General features: G+C 41.6%; 1 pseudogene; it reads left to right on the top strand.

Moving 5' to 3' along the window:
• Positions 1-12371: 12371 nt before the first annotated feature.
• LOC126208787 (5S ribosomal RNA) lies at positions 12372-12491 on the top strand (annotated as a pseudogene).
• Positions 12492-12980: the final 489 nt, after the last annotated feature.

The following is a 12980-nucleotide window of genomic DNA, read 5'->3' as shown; positions in this document are numbered from 1 at the left end:
CTGGGAAGTGTCCCTAGACCTGCCGTGTGGCGGCGCTCGGTCTGCAATCACTGACAGTGGCGACACGCGGGTCCTACGTATACTAACGGACCGCGGCCGATTTAAAGGCTACCACCTAGCAAGTGTGGTGTCTGGCGGTGACACCACACCTATCCTACGTTACCATTAGGCAAAACTAAAGTAAAAGGAGCAGTATCTGGTAAAGGAGTAGATGTAAAATTACAGACACATTTATCATTTTGTATTGCAGGTCGTACATTTCACTCAAATTTTGGGATTGACGACAGACGTTATTTTAGGTACGAATTTTCTGGTACAAAACGACGCAATTATTGACTTTCAAAACTCCTATTTAATGTTAAAGGATGAAAATGTACAACTGGCTTTAGAATTTCAGCACTCTTTATCTGCAGAAGAACAAACAATTAATCGTACAGAGGTCATTTCCGCATCACGTAACATAGACTGTCATTCCACATTGTTAACAGATACGTACGTACACAACTATAATACTCCAGACGAAGCAGACTATGACGTTATACAGATGATTTCTGATAAAGTTAAACAGAGCAGTGCAAATACAGACGAAGAACTCACGCAACTACACAAAATTCTTTTACAGCAAGCTCCAGTTTTTGACAACGTGCCTGGTACTATGTGCGGTTTTATGTATGAATTTTTAAGTTAAACAGCACGACACATTTAAAGCCAAACATTATCCCATTCCGTATATTCACAGAGAACAAGTTAAGAAAGAATTGCAAGCTATGCTTGACCAAGGAATTACTGAACCGGCAGTTAGTCTGTACATAAATCCGCTCCATATTGTTAAGAAAAAGGATGGTTCACTTCGCCTCGTACTTGATTCGCGTCACATCAATGACATTATTATTAATGAAACAGATCGCCCACAGACACTAGAAGAACTTCTACAGAAATTTCATGGTATTGCTATTTATTCCACATTAGATTTGAAATCGGGATTTTGGCAAATTCAACTCCATCCGGACTGCAGAAACTACACGGCTTTTCTCTGTTTTGGTGACTTATCAATTTTGTAAATTACTGTTCCGTTTAACTATTTCTTCAGCAGCATTTATTCGCGGTTTGAATACTATACTTCCGACAGAACTTAAAGACAGAATCACAATGTATGTAGACGACATTCTTATTGCAGAAGCTAACTGGTCTGAACACAATCTGATTCTTGAACAACTGTTACGAACTTTTCGTGCACAAGGACTCACAGTTAATCTCAGTAAATCGCACTTTGGCAAAACTTCTATAAAATTTCTTGGACATGTAATTTCAGCAGAAGGCATTGAGCCTGACCCGGAAAAACTTCAAGCTTTACGTGACATTACTGTTCCTACGACGAAGAAACAACTGCGCAGCTTTTTGGGTTTAATTAACTTTTTTCGTAAATTTATTCATTACTCTGCTTTAGACACCCCTAGATTATGTCAATTGACAGGTAAAAACACTATTTGGTCCTGGGATAGCCAAGCACATTCTGAATTTGTGAACCTGAAAAAAGCTTTGTTGGATGCACCACTTCTATCACATCCAGATCTTACTAGAAATTTTTCCATTGCCACCGACAGTTCTAACACCGCTTTAGGCGTACACATTTTTCAAGAAATTGAAGAAGATGGCACAACAGTAATTAAAAACATCGCCTTTGCGAGTCGCATTCTGTCACCTGCTGAACGCAATTATTCTGTTACAGAACTTGAAACACTATGTGTTGTTTGGGCGTTTACGAGATTTCGGCATTTTCTTTATGGAAGACATACGACAGTTTACACAGATCATAGAGATATACAGTTTTTACTTTCCGCTAAATTTACACACGACAGATTAAGCAGATGGAAACTTTATTTACAGGAATTTAATTTTACAATTGTTCACATTCCCGGTACACAAAATATTGTAGCAGACGCACTATCCAGTTCTCTCAGCAACATCAGCAAGACATCGCAACCAACTTCTGCAAAGCAAATTTCAGCGCCATGTACATTCAACAAGTTGCATTTGAAAATTTCATTTCGTCATCATTACAAGACATAGCACAACAGCAGAGTAAAGACAACGTATGGAAAGAAATTAAACACCTGTGGCAAGATAGGAATAATGTTACCATTAGAAACCATTACACTGTACGCAATAATATTCTGTTTCGCCGCTCTCACCCTGACAGCAACAATTGGTTATTATGCATTCCTGACGAACTTGTTAACCAATTAATTTTGTATACTCATTTAAGTTACGCACATTACGGAGCCAGAAAATGTTTTCTTATACTGAGACAGAACTGTTATTTTACCAACATGGAGAAACGTATTCGACGAGTTTTAGCGTCATGTAAAATCTGCCAGAAAGCTAAGACAGATACGACTTCACATATTCCTCCATTACATCCCATTGTACCTGTTAAATTGAGACACATGGCCGCTGTAGACATTTTTGGTCCGATTCCCAGAACTAATAGAGGTTTTTGCTACATCTTTGTCGCTGTTGAACTCACTTCAAAATTTGTTACCTTCACTCAGTTACGCAAAGCTAATGCTAAAACTGTTTCGAAAGCATTTGTAAAACATTTTCTATTTCATGTAGGGCATGTGTTGAAAATAATTTCTGACAATGGATCACAGTTTCGATCTGCTATATGGACACGTATGTTACGAGCTAGAAACATTTCTCCGATCTATATATCCAGGTACCATGCTTCTTCGAACCCTTGTGAACGATTAATGAAAGAAATTGATAAACTGTGCAGATTATACTGCCATAAAAAACATATTGATTGGGACACACACATACTCTCATTCCAGGATGTAATTAATTCCATACCAAATGAATCTACTATGCTATCTCCGTCTGTTATACTGAAAAATGTTGAACCACCTAACAAAATTAAAGAATTAGTAACCTTTCCTACATCTCGTCGACTACGACACCATGAAATAATTGACATTGCGCTGAACAACATCAAACGTGCTGTTCTAGGCGCTCAGTCCGGAGCCGCGCGACCGCTACGTTCGCAGGTTCGAATCCTGCCTCGGGCATGGATGTGTGTGATGTCCTTAGGTTAGTTAGGTTTAAGTAGTTCTAAGTTCTAAGGGACTGATGACCAAAGATGTTAAGTCCCATAGTGCTCAGAGCCATTTGAACCATCAAACGTGCTGCAGAGCGCCGGAGAAGACAGCAAAAACAGGTTTGTATACGCCGTGACTTTCACATTGGACAGAAGATATTAGTACGCACACATTATTTATCTAACAGAGGAAAAAGTAGATGTAGTAAGTTTGAGCTTCTATATGCAGGTCCATATCGAATTCGCAGCATTCCTCACCCCAATGTAGTACACGTCGAAACTCTGAGAACCAGAAAAAGTAAGGCAATCACCATGTCTCCAATATTAAACCCTTTATTGAATGAACATACCTTATGATTTATCACACGGTAATGCCATTTCCTGATTTTCTTTTGACCACTTATGCAATTATACACTCCTGGAAATGGAAAAAAGAACACATTGACGGTGTGACAGACCCACCATACTTGCTCCGGACACTGCGAGAGGGCTGTACAAGCATTGATCACACGCACGGCACAGCGGACACACCAGGACCCGCGGTGTTGGCCGTCGAATGGCGCTAGCTGCGCAGCATTTGTGCACCGCCGCCGTCAGTGTCAGCCAGTTTGCCGTGGCATACGGAGCTCCATCGCAGTCTTTAACACTGGTACCATGCCGCGACAGCGTGGACGTGAACCGTATGTGCAGTTGACGGACTTTGAGCGAGGGCGTATAGTGGGCATGCGGGAGGCCGGGTGGACGTACCGCCGAATTGCTCAACACGTGGGGCGTGAGGTCTCCACAGTACATCGATGTTGTCGCCAGTGGTCGGCGGAAGGTGCACGTGCCCGTCGACCTGGGACCGGACCGCAGCGACGCACGGATGCACGCCAAGACCGTAGGATCCTACGCAGTGCCGTAGGGGACCGCACCGCCACTTCCCAGCAAATTAGGGACACTGTTGCTCCTGGGGTATCGGCGAGGACCATTCGCAACCGTCTCCATGAAGCTGGGCTACGGTCCCGCACACCGTTAGGCCGTCTTCCGCTCACGCCCCAACATCGTGCAGCCCGCCTCCAGTGGTGTCGCGACAGGCGTGAATGGAGGGACGAATGGAGACGTGTCGTCTTCAGCGATGAGAGTCGCTTCTGCCTTGGTGCCAATGATGGTCGTATGCGTGTTTGGCGCCGTGCAGGTGAGCGCCACAATCAGGACTGCATACGACCGAGGCACACAGGGCCAACACCCGGCATCATGGTGTGGGGAGCGATCTCCTACACTGGCCGTACACCACTGGTGATCGTCGAGGGGACACTGAATAGTGCACGGTACATCCAAACCGTCATCGAACCCATCGTTCTACCATTCCTAGACCGGCAAGGGAACTTGCTGTTCCAACAGGACAATGCACGTCCGCATGTATCCCGTGCCACCCAACGTGCTCTAGAAGGTGTAAGTCAACTACCCTGGCCAGCAAGATCTCCGGATCTGTCCCCCATTGAGCATGTTTGGGACTGGATGAAGCGTCGTCTCACGCGGTCTGCACGTCCAGCACGAACGCTGGTCCAACTGAGGCGCCAGGTGGAAATGGCATGGCAAGCCGTTCCACAGGACTACATCCAGCATCTCTACGATCGTCTCCATGGGAGAATAGCAGCCTGCATTGCTGCGAAAGGTGGATATACACTGTACTAGTGCCGACATTGTGCATGCTCTGTTGCCTGTGTCTATGTGCCTGTGGTTCTGTCAGTGTGATCATGTGATGTATCTGACCCCAGGAATGTGTCAATAAAGTTTCCCCTTCCTGGGACAATGAATTCACTGTGTTCTTATTTCAATTTCCAGGAGTGTATTTATGTGACTACTTACTGATGATTATTGTATTTTTCTTTGGCAAGTGCCCAGCGAGGTAAGGTTAACAGGTCGCATTTCTTGTCGTTACACATCAGACCGTGCACATTTTCCATTCTTCATGTATGTATGATTGTTTTCCTGTTTTGTTTGTATGCACTATGAATATGTTTAAGATATAACAAACACCAGTTGACTTTGACATTTTGCCTTATGATACCTCAACATCGTGACTATTTTACATTTTTTTTTTTTTTTTTTTTTTTTTGCTGCTACATTGTGATACTCTGTGTACAGTTTTGCACCTGCACACTGTCTATGTTTTTGACATATTACGTTTTCTGTCATGCTATGCTGTATGCTCAATTATGTTACTATAAACCAGTTTTTATTTAATGGGTATATGATTTAAATGCAAGACATTAATCATTGTTCATCATTTTCAGAAAGAATTAACGTGTACAAGAAATAAATTAAACAGAAATGGGAATTTCACCTTCGGAATGAACGAAAGAAGATGCAATACCTCGTCACGAAGAGTAAATGGATCAGAATTAACAAGCATTAACAAGAATATACTATATACACCGTATGATAGTAGTCTTAACTAATCTTTTCTTTCAGAATACGAGGCGATTGATGCAGGCTGTCAGACAGAACTACACATCTTAGTTTTAGTGATGAAATATGCTAGAACTAAGGAACTCTATACTCTGAATAGTTGTATGATGAAGTGTCTTTTTGCAGTTGATAATGAATGGTGATGAATAAGTGATGAAGAACATAGTAATATGAATAATGTTTTTCTTTACAGGGGATGATAATAATGGAGTTATGGTGATATGAATAATGAAGTTTTTGTTTACAGGTGTTGATAGTGATAAACTTTATATGGCCACTAAACACACCACTTTTAAGTTTTTCTTTGCAGATGAGGATAATGTTGAAGTTTATGTATTTATGCTATGTAGTTATTTAAGTATTTGTAGCAGTTCGTGTTGACAGTATGTCTTATGTCGCATGGTATGATGACTGAAGGTTTTGGAAAGGACAGATAGAGAACATATATATTTAATACACATTTTATTACCTGTTAATTCGAAGTTCACTACTTTTCAGCATAATATGCGTTTCTTCTTTCAGCTTAATAGTCCATTTTGTATTTTTTTCCAGGAGAAGCTATTCATGAAATTAATGTGCATAAGCAGATCAGTTTGGATTCCGTAGAAATGTTGGAACACGTGAGGCAATACTAACCTTACGACTTATCTTAGAAGAAAGATTAAGAAAAGGCAAACCTACGTTTCTAGCATTTGTAGAAAGCTTTTGACAACGTTAACTGGAATACTCTCTTTCAAATTCTGAAGGTGGCAGGGGTAAAATACAGGGAGCGAAAGGCTATTTACAATTTGTACAGAAACCAGATGGCAGTTATAAGAGTCGAGGGGCATGAAAGGGAAGCAGTGGTTGGGAAAGGAGTGAGACGGGGTTGTAGCCTCTCCCCGATGTTATTCAATCTGTATATTGAGCAAGCAGTAAAGGAAGCAAAAGAAAAATTCGGAGTAGGTATTAAAATTCATGGAGAAGAAGTAAAAACTTTGAGGTTCGCCGATGACATTGTAATTCTGTCAGAGACAGCAAAGGACTTGGAAGAGCAGTTGAATGGAATGGACAGTGTCTTGAAAGGAGGATATAAGATGAACATCAACAAAAGCAAAACGAGGATAATGGAATGTAGTCAAATTAAATCTGGTGATGCTGAGGGAATTAGATTAGGAAATGAGACACTTAAAGTAGTAAAGGAGTTTTGCTATTTAGGGAGTAAAATAACTGATGATGGTCGCAGTAGAGAGGATATAAAATGTAGACTGGCAATGGCCAGGAAATCGTTTCTGAAGAAGAGAAATTTGTTAACATCACGTATAGATTTAAGTGTCAGGAAGTCGTTTCTGAAAGTATTTGTATGGAGTGTAGCCATGTATGGATGTGAAACATGGACGATAACCAGTTTGGACAAGAAGAGAATAGAAGCTTTCGAATTGTGGTGCTACAGAAGAATGCTGAAGATAAGGTGGGTAGATCACGTAACTAATGAGGAGGTATTGAATAGGATTGGGGAGAAGAGAAGTTTGTGGCACAACTTGACTAGAAGAAGGGATCGGTTGGTAGGACATGTTTTGAGGCATCAAAGGATCACAAATTTAGCATTGGAGGGCAGCGTGGAGGGTAAAAATCGTAGAGGGAGACCAAGAGATCAATACACCAAGCAGATTCAGAAGGATGTAGGTTGCAGTAGGTACTGGGAGATGAAGAAGCTTGCACAGGATAGAGTAGCATGGAGAGCTGCATCAAACCAGTCTCAGGACTGAAGACCACAACAACAACAACAAGCAGTTGGTCATTAAACCTGTTCTAGAACTTGCATTTTTTTACCCATTTGTGTGTGTCATTCATGAATGTGATCACATATACTTTATTTGTTTCATAACCTTGCTACAGCTGACTCATGACGAATGATGTTACCCATCTTCATTTGCAGCAATAAGTCAAAAGCGAATATTGTTATGCCCCAGCAATTAATTATCGATCCCAACGCAATGCATTGCTAGCACAAAAAGAAAAAAAAATGTATTACCAGACCCAAATAATGCTACCAGTTTAAGAGAGTTATGAGTAATACTGAATGATGTTTCTCTAATCACACACACTTGAGTAATAGTTACAGTATGTTACATTTTAATTATGTCATATGTCAGTTGAATGATGAAAAATGTTTTGTAATATTCAATACTTGCTGGCCAATGAATGCCACTGTTTCTTATATTTTAAGTTTATATTATGTCACTTACATGCTATATATATGAATACCAGTAGCTTGATGCTACACTCATTAACTCCTGTTTTGACTGATGACTTCTGATGATTTGTAACTGATCAATGAGTGCCAATAATTATTTTAAATATGTCGTATGTCACTTGAATGATTGTTTTGTAATATTCAGTACTTGCTGGCCAACGAATGCCACTGTTTCTTATATTTTAAATTTATATTATGTCACTTACATGCTATATATATGAATATCAGTAGCTTGACGCTACACTCATTAGCTCCTGTTTTGAATGATGACTTCTGATGGTTTGTAACTGGTCAATGAGTGCCAATGTTCTTCGTAATCAGATGACTTATGAACATTATTCTGTAATACTTCATACATGGTACAGAAATGTTCAGTAACTGGGCGATGATTGCCACCAATTACTAAAATCAGTTGATAGACTAGTGTAATTATCAATGATGACTGGCATAAGACTTAATGTCCTTCACCTTCTGACCAGAAATTACTGCAATATCCGTTTGTCCTGTCTATCCTCATGATCATGGAGCACTATATTTGGTTTTTGCACTAATTCTACGTTGGTGTACCTTACAAGAACGTGGTGTTGACACGACATGCTGTTCACCACCTTGAGCGATGGAGATGTTATTATGGTCCCACTGTTTGGTGTACCTAATGTACTACCAAAATGATAACATGGAATATTAATACGACATTTCAGTGTCTTGGCTACACTGATTAATACTTCAGGGAAAAGAACTTCAGACTGTCTCACTTGGTGTTGTGCTTCTGTAGAAAGATATGGACTTTCAGTGCAGCTGCGTGCAACCTAATGTGCTACAACCATGATGCAATCCTTCCCTTTCCTATCCTAGTTCTTGTAAAATAGTAAAAAAAAACTACAGAGCGTGTGCACTTTATGTCATTTGTTAATATGATTTGTATTCATTGCGTATACATTTTGTGATTTCCTGATATGTTCTGTACTACAGTGCGTGTGCACTTTTGTCATTTGTTAATATGTTTTGTACTCATTGCGTATACATTTTGTCATTGCTTGATACGTTCTGTACTCAGTGCATGTGCACTATATTTTATTTCATGTTCTGCACTTATATATATGTATATATTCTGTGATTGTAAACTTAGTTAATTAAGAAAAATTTGTTACTCATGGCAAGTCCAATTGACTCACCATCGCTGCCAAATTTTTGCCCTCCCAGTGGAGGGTTGTGTAAGAGGTATGCGCTGCCTGCAGTAGGCAAGGCATAGGAGAGTCTCTGACCAGAGAGCAGTATGTTGTTAGTTGTTGCTTGTCGCTAGTCTGCAGTAGTCTGCGTGTGTCTGCAGTCTGCTCTGGTCGGGATTCTGGAGGCTGAGTATTATTGTATAAGGTAAAGAAGCAGCCTCGCGCATATTTAGTAATGTATGTGAACTGTCATCCAATTTTTTTTAAAAAATGCCCTAATAATAATTTTTATAATATAAAGTAATTTTTTAAAAAAAAAGCATTCATTTCAATTTAAAGAATTTATCCAATGCATGATCATTCCTTTCACGAATCACAAATGTATAGGCCAGCATTGCACGGAGCTGTGCCGAAAATTTTTTAGGTAAGAGCAGATATATTCGCCGTTTTCATTGAGGTAAGCATTTTTGCTTTTTTATTCAGAATACAGGGCCGTGGCGCAGCGCTGCTGTCGTCCTAAAATTTACCAGGTAACTGATTTTTTTTTTTTTTTGTGGTTTAGGAATTTTTCTGTTTCGAACTTACATTCAATGAGAAAAGAATTTTGTGGGTACATTAAATGTGAATGCGTTTCTGCACAAAGATTATAAATGGGAACCAATTTTGTTCAGAGGTTACATTAAATTAGAATCACATTCATTATTCATTGTGGGGAGGTTACAATATATTAAGTCGAGGAAGTCCGAAGCAGTATTTGTTGCCTGCGTCGTTGACTTACAGGCTCCTAAGAACCTCAAATAGCTGCAGTCGTCCCGCGGCAAAATAAATTACTGCGCTAAGTTTATTCCAAACGTGGCCCACATTTCTCATCTGCTCAGTCGGTTGCATAGAAAAGGGGTTAAGTTTGTGTAGACAAGGCTTGCCAGAAGGCTTTCATATGAATGCGTGGTGCGTGTGTTCTTTCGGACGTGTCTGAAAGGACAGGCGCCACGTAAAATCTACAGCTGTGATACATTCTGTGTAAATTAAAGGAAGAGGGCGGAGAAAGGAAGGGAAAGGGAAAGAACTATTGATACCACCTGCATCACAGCCTTTGTACGGCGTCACCAGTGACCAGTCAAAATGTGTGCTGGGCCAGGATATGAATCCAGGAACTTACTAGGCAGCTGCGTTAACCACTCATCCACCTGGACACAGTGTTTACTGCAATTACGTGGTCTATCTCGGCACGACTCTCGTATTGATTCGCCTCCATTCACAATGAATCCACCACATTCAGTGCAGATGCGCAATTACATCCGACCTCGTGCAGAAATCTGAAAGTAGTGAGCGCAGAGGACATGGACCGGGAGTGTGGACAGGTGGCGCTAGTTGGGAGTCTGGGTCGACCGAAGGTCGTGCTGAGATAGTCTACGCAATCGTGACAGACACTGTGTCTGGGTGGCACAACTGCCTAGGAAGTGCCAAATCCTGGGTTCGAATCCCAGTCCGGCACACATTTTCACTAACAGTCGCTGATGCTGCTCAAAGTCCTGATGCAGCTGATACCAGTAGTCCCTTCCCTTTTCTTTCCTTTCTCCCCCCTCCTCCTTCAATCTATATAAGGAGGCTTTCCTGCAACTCAAAAAGTTCCTTAGGTCAGTGCCCTGTTTAGGAACGTTCCAACCCGGCGTAAGCTGACAGTACGGTTTCAAGAATTTCAGGATCATAAACAAAAGTTTTATTTCACCACTAATTTGTTCATTTTTCTTTAACAATATAATGTCAGCCACATCTCGTACTTACCTGTCTATTTTGTGCTCTCCCTTAATATTAGGTCGTGGGTAAGTTCGTAGAATTTTTGTTTTTCATGCTGGTATTCCGGTTGCTAAGGGTTTGTTTATCGATTGTCATTTTTTTATTTGTAGTTAACTGTTGCTATTTGAGCTTACATATTGTCATTTTGTCATTAGGAGATAATAAGTGGAGCTGTGAGCACTAGAAAATCTACATCTACATCTATATCTACATCCATACTCCGCAAGCCATCTGACGGTGTGTGGCGGAGGGTACCTTGAGTACCTCTATCGTTTCTCCCTTCTATTCCAGTCTCGTATTGTTCGTGGAAAGAAGGATTGTCGGTATGCCTCTGTGTGGGCTCTAATCTCTCTGATTTTATCCTCATGGTCTCTTCGCGAGATATACGTAGGAGGGAGCAATATACTGCTTGACTCCTCGGTGAAGGTATGTTCTCGAAGCTTCAACAAAAGCCCGTACCGAGCTACTGAGCGTCTCCTGCAGAGTCTTCCACTGGAGTTTATCTATCAACTCTGTAACGCTTTCGCGATTACTAAATGATCCTGTAATGAAGCGCGCTGCTCTACGTTGGATCTTCTCTATCAACCCTATCTGATACGGATCCCACACTGCTGAGCAGTATTCAAGCAGTGGGCGAACAAGCGTACTGTAACCTACTTCCTTTGTTTTCGGATTGCATTTTCTTAGCATTCTTCCTATGAATCTCAGTCTGGCATCTGCTTTACCGACGATCAACATTATACGATCATTCCATTTTAAATCACTCCTAATCCGTACTCCCAGATAATTTATGGAATTAACTGCTTCCAGTTGCTGACCTGCTATTTTGTAGCTAAATGATATGGGATCTTTCTTTCTATGTATTCGCAGCACATTACAATTGTCTACATTGAGATTCAATTGCCATTCCCTGCACCATGCATCAATTCGTTGCAGATCCTCCTTCATTTCAGTGCAATTTTCCATTGTTACAACCTCTCGATACACCACAGTATCATCCGCAAAAAGCCTCAGTGAACTTCCGATGTCATCCACAAGGTCATTTATGTATATTGTGAATAGCAACGGTCCTACGACACTTCCCTGCGGCACACCTGAAATCACTCTTACTTCGGAAGACTTCTCTCCATTGGGAACGACATGCTGCGTTCTGTTATCTAGTGTAGTGCGAAGTGATGAAATCGGAACGTTTTCGATATTTTCTTCTGTTTGAGTTCAAGAAAGGGGAGACAGCGGCAGAGGCAGCCAGAAACATTTGCGCCGTGTGAGGGAATAATGCCACTGACCAGAGTATCGCAAAAAAATGGTTTTCTCGTGTTAAGGAGGATCGTTTTGATATTAGTAACTCTCCACGTTCAGAAAACGTTCGAGCTTTGATGGATATTGTTTAAAGGAATTAATCTACACTTGCCCATGTCAGTGTACTCGGGAACTAGCAGATGTGATGAGCTATGATCGTTCCACCATCGTACGACATTTGCGTGTCATGGGGAACGTTCAAACACCGAGAGTACGGGTGCCGGACAAAACTCAGCAGGTGCATCTCTGCTCGCTCGTCATCAGTCGGCTCGTGAACAACACCGACCATTCCTGTCCTATACTGTCACTGGTGACGAGAAGTGGTGCCTTGCCGCAGTGGCTACACCGGTTCCCGTGAGATCACCGAAGTTAAGCGCTGTCGGGCGTGGTCGGCACTTGGATGGGTGACCATCCGGGTGGCCATGCGCTGTTGCCATTTTTCGTGGTGCACTCAGCCTCGTGATGCCAACTGAGGAGCTCTCGACCGAATAGTAGCGGCTTCGGTCAAGAATACCATCATAACGACCGGGAGAGCGGTGTGCTGACCCCACGCCCCTCTTATCCGCATCCTCCACTGAGGATGGTCCCGGTAGGCCACTCGTGGTCTGAAGACGGAGTGATAATAATGTTAACATAAGGAAAAGAAAGGAATGGTTAAGTCCAAACAAAGCACCAGCTCCCCCGTACAAAGACCTACGCGCATCTGGTGGGACAGCCAATGTGAGGGTGTACTGCGAAGTGCTTCCACGAGGTGGAACCATCACTGCTTAGATTTATTGTCAACAAGCGAGACGTCTTGCAGACTAAATGCAAGGATAACGACCAGGAAGGCTGCGTGAAGTGATTCTACTTCACGATAACGCCCGCTCGCATTCTGCTAAACTGAAAAAAAAAACCCCTATCGTGTATTATTCAGATGATCTTGCAC

This window comes from Schistocerca nitens, chromosome 1 (assembly GCF_023898315.1).
Source record: "Schistocerca nitens isolate TAMUIC-IGC-003100 chromosome 1, iqSchNite1.1, whole genome shotgun sequence".
Taxonomy (NCBI): Eukaryota; Metazoa; Arthropoda; class Insecta; order Orthoptera; family Acrididae; genus Schistocerca; species Schistocerca nitens.
This window is presented reverse-complemented; position numbering and strand designations above follow the sequence as displayed.